Here is a 6,000-nt window from a genome sequence, read left to right as displayed (position 1 = left end):
TACAATGAGTCTGTTTACATCAGTATTCAAATAAAGTCAAAACATTGTATTTATTTTTATGTTATCTCTTTAGTATCTTTAAATCTTATATTACTTTTCCTATTAATTTTTATTCTTGCAATGTATCTGTTTAAAACTAGATTATTTGTATGGCTTGATCTGATTGAAGCTTGTTACTTTTGGCAAAAACAATTTATATGTGTTGTTGTATCTTTTATCAGCTGGCACATAATATATGGTTGTCTGTTTTGAGGCTGTCAAGTATTTTGTTAAACATTTGTTTTATATGGGAGAAACATGTTAGATACTTGATTATTTCCCTTTATTTAGCACTTTCTAAATAGTGAATTAGTTAAATATTATCTTCTAAAATGATTGGTATATTTTCAATATAGTTTGAATTTGTAGATTTTAACATATTTGCTTGTCATCAATCCTGTACAGTTATTTTTTAATACACAAATCTATAATGCTAAAATAAATAGCATTTCCCTTTATTGAATTATTTCCTCATGATAAATTGTCATGATTGGAATTACTGAGTCAAAAGATATAAAAATCTCCATAGTTTTTGCTATACTGTAACTTACAGGTTTTCAAATAATGCAACTTTAATGCTACTAGAAGTAAGTAGTGAATTCTTTGTAGCTATGGATTTTTAATTTACAGATTAAGTGTGCCTTATGTAAAAATAAATCTTGGAAATGATATAAAAATGAAAATGTAATATATAAAATGTAAACTGTAGTCTCCTGTCCATCCTTTCCAGCAACAGTTCTGTACTCCCTGGTGGATGCCAATTTTAAATTTTTAGTCATTTTCTTTTTTATTTGGCTAGATTCTAAAATAACTCATTTTGAATATCTCCCAAATTTCAGACATTGTGTATTGATTTCCTACTATAGAAACTGAAAATATAGCTCTGTTAAACTGCTCTCACATCCTGATGTTCCTCTTACAGATATGTGTATCTCCTCTTCCTAGCTAACGAACCCAGGTTTTAGCATTCAAGTTGAATCTTTCTTCAGAGTTTCTAGTTATTATGGCTCTGTGTATATTGTTTAATTCAGACCCAGACTGAGTGCGCACACACACAGTATTAAAACTTTTTTCTTGCACAACTTGTATTCATCTGTGGAATTAATTTCTCATTATTATTATTATTGTTATTTAGTGTTTCTTACAATCTGTGACTAACTTTTCCATATTGTTTAACACTTCTCAGTTCCATTTTCCACTAAGTAAAAATTGTCAAATAATCTCTTTTTTAAAATAATTTTAATTTAATTTTAGGAAATCTCTCCCAGAACTTTAATTCTTAAGTCTTCCATTCCAGTCTGTCTGGTTGTTCTCTAAGTTCAGTGAATAACCATCGTCCTCATATTCCATGTTGTTCTCTAGGAAAATTCCTTTCACCTCTCTCTAGTGCTAGGGCCACTATTTCATGGATATTATAGAAAAAGGTAAAAATACAACAAAACAAACACTTGTCTGTTTTGTATGCCCAGCATCTGAAGACTTTTATGTAATTAGGAAAGTTCTCTCTCTGATGGACATTGTAGGAAAGTAAAGAATGTCTTACTGTATAGTAGCTGAAAATGCTGGGCTTCCCAGGTGGCTCAGTGGTAAAGAATCCACCTACTGAGCAGGAGACATTCTATCCCTGGGTTGGGAAGATTCCCTGGCATAGGAAATGGTAACCCATTCCAATATTCTTGCCTGGAGAATCCCATGGAGAGAGGAGTCTTGTGGGCTACAGTCCACGGGGTCACGAAGGAGTTGGACATGACTTAGTGATGAAATACCAACAGAGCTGAAAGTGTTAGAGTCTCATTTCTCTAATACCCTTTCACTCGGGATGCAGATGTATGAGCTAGGATGTCTCAGTCAAATGTGTCCACGGCCAACTTTAACTTGGCTTAGGATGGCTAAAGGAAGGGGCAGGGAGTGCTCTTCTCCATTGGTTTCAGAAATAACCCTGTAAGAAACAGTTCTTTTTATAGGTAGGGGCAACTCAAGGCCCCCAATCAATTCTTGAAAGGAATTGTAGTAGTTAACTGCCCTCTCTGATTCCTGTTCTCACTGCTTCTTTCGAGCTGCTACAGAAGTTTGACCATCTGGATTGTAATCATGTGATACACCGAAATCATAGTTTTTTTTCCTTACCTCTCCTACCAAGTGGCTGGAGCCAATATGTATCTAGGTTGTCATCTCCAAGGTGTCCACTGGTCTCCAGTGATTTTGTTTACAAAATAAAACAAAAAGCTTCAGTGATTTTTTCTTTTCATTTTGTTTCATTTTCTTTATTACTTACATCCAAAATCATTAATAACAAGGCAGGGTATTGGGTTAGTATTTGGAGCTGCATTTGTCTGGTTGGACTTTGGCACACTGGAACCTCTGGTCCCACAAGGGTTTGGTGTGGCCATGCTGTTCCCCGGGCCTTGAGGAAATGCCTGTATACCTCCCTGCTTTCGTGAGGGCCGGAGAGCAGGATGGTGCTGCGGCCCTTGGGGGCGTCCAGGGCCAGCTGGCTGAAGGTGAGGATCTTACCCCTGGCCTTGAGGATGTGGTTCCACACATGTCTGCTCATGCACAGCCCACAACTTCAGTTTGGGCATTTCCTGGATATGCACGTTGTTCTCCACTATAGTCCCGGCAGCCACAGCTGTTTTGTCTTCTGGGGCCAGGATGCTTCATCTTCTGGATCATCAGGGAAAGGGACAGAGCACCGCCAGTTGGTGCGACTCTTGAAAAGTCTCTTCAGTACAACTTGATTGAAGGCAGAATTGAGCCTCTGGCCAAAACTCTGTACAATTTAACGAACAGACTTTGTTAGATGTACATGATCTTGGGTTCTTTGAACTGAACCTTTCATTCTACCACTCTCACCCCACTCCTATCTCCACCACTCCTTGAGAGATGAAAAATGTCACATTTCTTTGGGGTCAGTGCAGTGGTATGGCTTGTTTTTCTAGCACATCCAATGAGCCTACAATGACCCATATCTTTCAGATAATACTATTCATCTAGGTAATCATCTAGAATTCTCTTTGGTTCTTTGAAACTAGGAACTCTAATAGAAAGTTGGAAGATATATCATACTTTCCTTTCTTATTTGTTCAGTCACTAAGCTGTTTCTGACTCCTTTGTGACCCCATGGACTGCAGCCCACCAGGCTCCTCTATCCATGGGATTCTTCAGGCAAGAATACTGGAGTGGGTTGCCATTTCCTCCTCCAGGGAATCGTCTGAACCCAGGAATAGAACCTAGGTCTCCTGCTTTAGCAGGGGAAATTCTTTACCACTGAGCCACCAGGGAAGCCCTCCTATCTTATTTCTTCCCTTGTTTTGCTTTAGAACATTCTCGAGCAGCTGCTGGTGATTATATAGAGGGAGAAATTATTTGAGAGCATGTATATTGAAAAATACTTTTCTATTCTCACAGCTGATCAGTTCAGTTCAGTTCAGTCACTCAGTCGTGTCCGACTCTTTGCGACCCCGTGAATCGCAGCACACCAGGCCTCCCTGTCCATCACCAAATCCCGGAGTTCCCTCAGACTCCTGTCCATCGAGTCAGTGATGCCATCCAGCCATCTCATCCATCCTGTGTCGTCCCCTTCTCGTCCTGCCCCCAATCCCTCCCAGCATCAGAGTCTTTTCCAGTGAGTGAACTCTTCACATTAGGTGGCCAAAGTACTGGAGTTTCAGCTTCAGCATCATTTCCTCCAAAGTAATCCCAGGGCTGATCTCCTTCAAAATGGACTGGTTAGATCTCCTTGTAGTTCAAGGGACTCTCAAGAGTCTTCTCCAACACCACAGTTCAAAAGCATCAATTCTTCGGCACTCAGCTTTCTTCACAGTCCAACTCTCACATCTGTACATGACCACAGGAAAAACCATAGCCTTGACTAGATGGACCTTTGTTGGCAAAGTAGTGTCTCTGCTTTTGAATATGCTATCTAGATTGGTCATAACTTCCCTTCCAAGGAGTAAGAGTCTTTTAATTTCATGGCTGCAATGACCATCTGCAGTGATTTTGGAGCCCCCGAAATAAAGTTTGACACTGTTTCCACTATTTCCCTATCTATTTGCCATGAAGTGTTGGGACCGGATGCCATGATCTTCATTTTCTGAATGTTGAGCTTTAAGCCAACTTTTTAACTCTCCTCTTTCACTTTCATCAAGAGGCTTTTTAGCTCCTCTTCACTTTGAGCCATAAGGGTGGTGTCATCTGCATATCTGAGGTGATTGATATTTCTCCTGGCAATCTTGATTCCAGCTTGTGCTTCTTCCAGCCCAGCGTTTCTCATGATGTACTCTGCATATAAGTTAAATAAGCAGGGTGACAATATACAGCCTTGACGTACTCCTTTTTCTATTTGGAACCAGTCCGTTGGTCCTAGTTTAGACCTAAATTTTTAAGTAGCAAATCATGCTTGGAAATTTAAAAGCATGTTTACCTTGTTGTTAATCTTCCTTCTTCTCACACAGAAGAATCTCCCTGTCAGCTCTCCTAAATCTCTAACAACTGCCCATTTGGCTTCCAGTATTCTAAAATTTAGTTAACATCACTACATTGTTCTAATTTTCTTTGGCTTTGTGGGTCTATCCTTTTTTTATAAGACTGATTCACTGCCTGCTCTGCTAAGGAGGCAGATGAGTCTGTTCCTTTTTAATTGCTTGCGTGTGTATGTGTGTGTGTGTTAGACAGAATAGAAATAAATGCATGTATTAAATTCACAATGCTTAACAGAAAATTTTAAGTATATTTCTTTCATAAGCAAATATCAGGTGCTAAAGAATCCTTCCATGGACAGATTGAATAATAATGGGAACTCTGAATTCTATTAACTCTTCCTGGGCTTTCTCATATATCTACTCTTCATTGATTGGCACAGATTGGAATTGGTTTATTCTAGAATTGTATATTTTCTACTTTCCCTCTCTTACTGTGTTCAGTATTAAAAATGTGTTGATATTATTTTGTCTTATATGCCTCATCTTTATCTCTCTTTCTTTCCATGGATAAGATTAATATTATCAAAAGGTTATAAATTTTGTTCCTTACATCCCAAATTCTAGTTCTGTACTCTGTAACTTGACTGAGTCCACTTATTGAATCTGTGCTCCTGAAGCTACTCTACCACAATAACTATGTTCAAAAATACCTCTTTGTCTTTGCTCTTTGGAATTTTATTTCCTGTCTGCGTGCATGTGTGCTAAGTCTCTTCAGTTGTGTTTGACTCTTGGTGACCCTATGGACTGTATAGCCTGCCAGGCTCCTCTGTCCATGGGATTCTCCAGGCAACAATACTGGAGAGGGTTGTCCTGTCCTCCTCCAGGGGATCTTCCCCACCCAAGGACTGAACGTGCATCTCTTACCTCCAGGCAGGTTCTTTATCACTAGCACCACCTGGGAAGCTCCTTATTTCCTTTCTAATATAACTTATTTTAAGATTATAAACATGCATTAAATAATATTTATGTAACTATTATGTTTTATTAATTATACATATAAAGCATTCCATCCTCTTATTTTTCTTTCTATCTAAAAACATTGTAAGTACCTAGCAACTGTTAGGCTTCTCTGGTAGCTCAGCTGGTAAACAATGTGCCTGCGATGCAGGAAACCCTGATTCGATTCCTGGGTAGGGCAGTTCCCCTGGAGAAGGGATAGGCCACCCACTCAGTATTCTTGGGTTTCCCTGGTGGCTCAGATGGTAAAGAATCTGCCCACAATGCAGGAGACCTGGGTTCAACCCCAGGGTTGGGAAGATTCCCTGGAGGAGGGGATGGCAACCCACCCCAGTATTCTTGCCTGGAAAATTCCCATGGACAGAGAAACCTGGCAGGCTACAGTCCATGGGGCTGCAAAGAGTCGGACATGACTGAGTGACTAAGCGCCCGAAGCAAGTGTTAAACATTGCAGATAGAAGGAAAACAAGAATGTAGAAAGATTAGAGAATGTGAATTTATCAGACATAAAGATGCACAGAAA

General features: G+C 39.4%; 1 pseudogene; it reads right to left on the bottom strand.

Annotated features, from left to right (window-relative positions):
• Positions 1-2,349: 2,349 nt before the first annotated feature.
• Positions 2,350-6,000, bottom strand: part of LOC128052372 (60S ribosomal protein L18-like) — a 101,884-nt pseudogene continuing 98,233 nt past the window's right edge.

The sequence above is a fragment of the Budorcas taxicolor genome, chromosome 1, assembly GCF_023091745.1.
Source record: "Budorcas taxicolor isolate Tak-1 chromosome 1, Takin1.1, whole genome shotgun sequence".
Lineage (NCBI taxonomy): Eukaryota > Metazoa > Chordata > Mammalia > Artiodactyla > Bovidae > Budorcas > Budorcas taxicolor.
The sequence above is the reverse complement of the archived record's forward strand: the minus strand, read 5'-3'. Positions and strand labels throughout refer to the sequence as shown.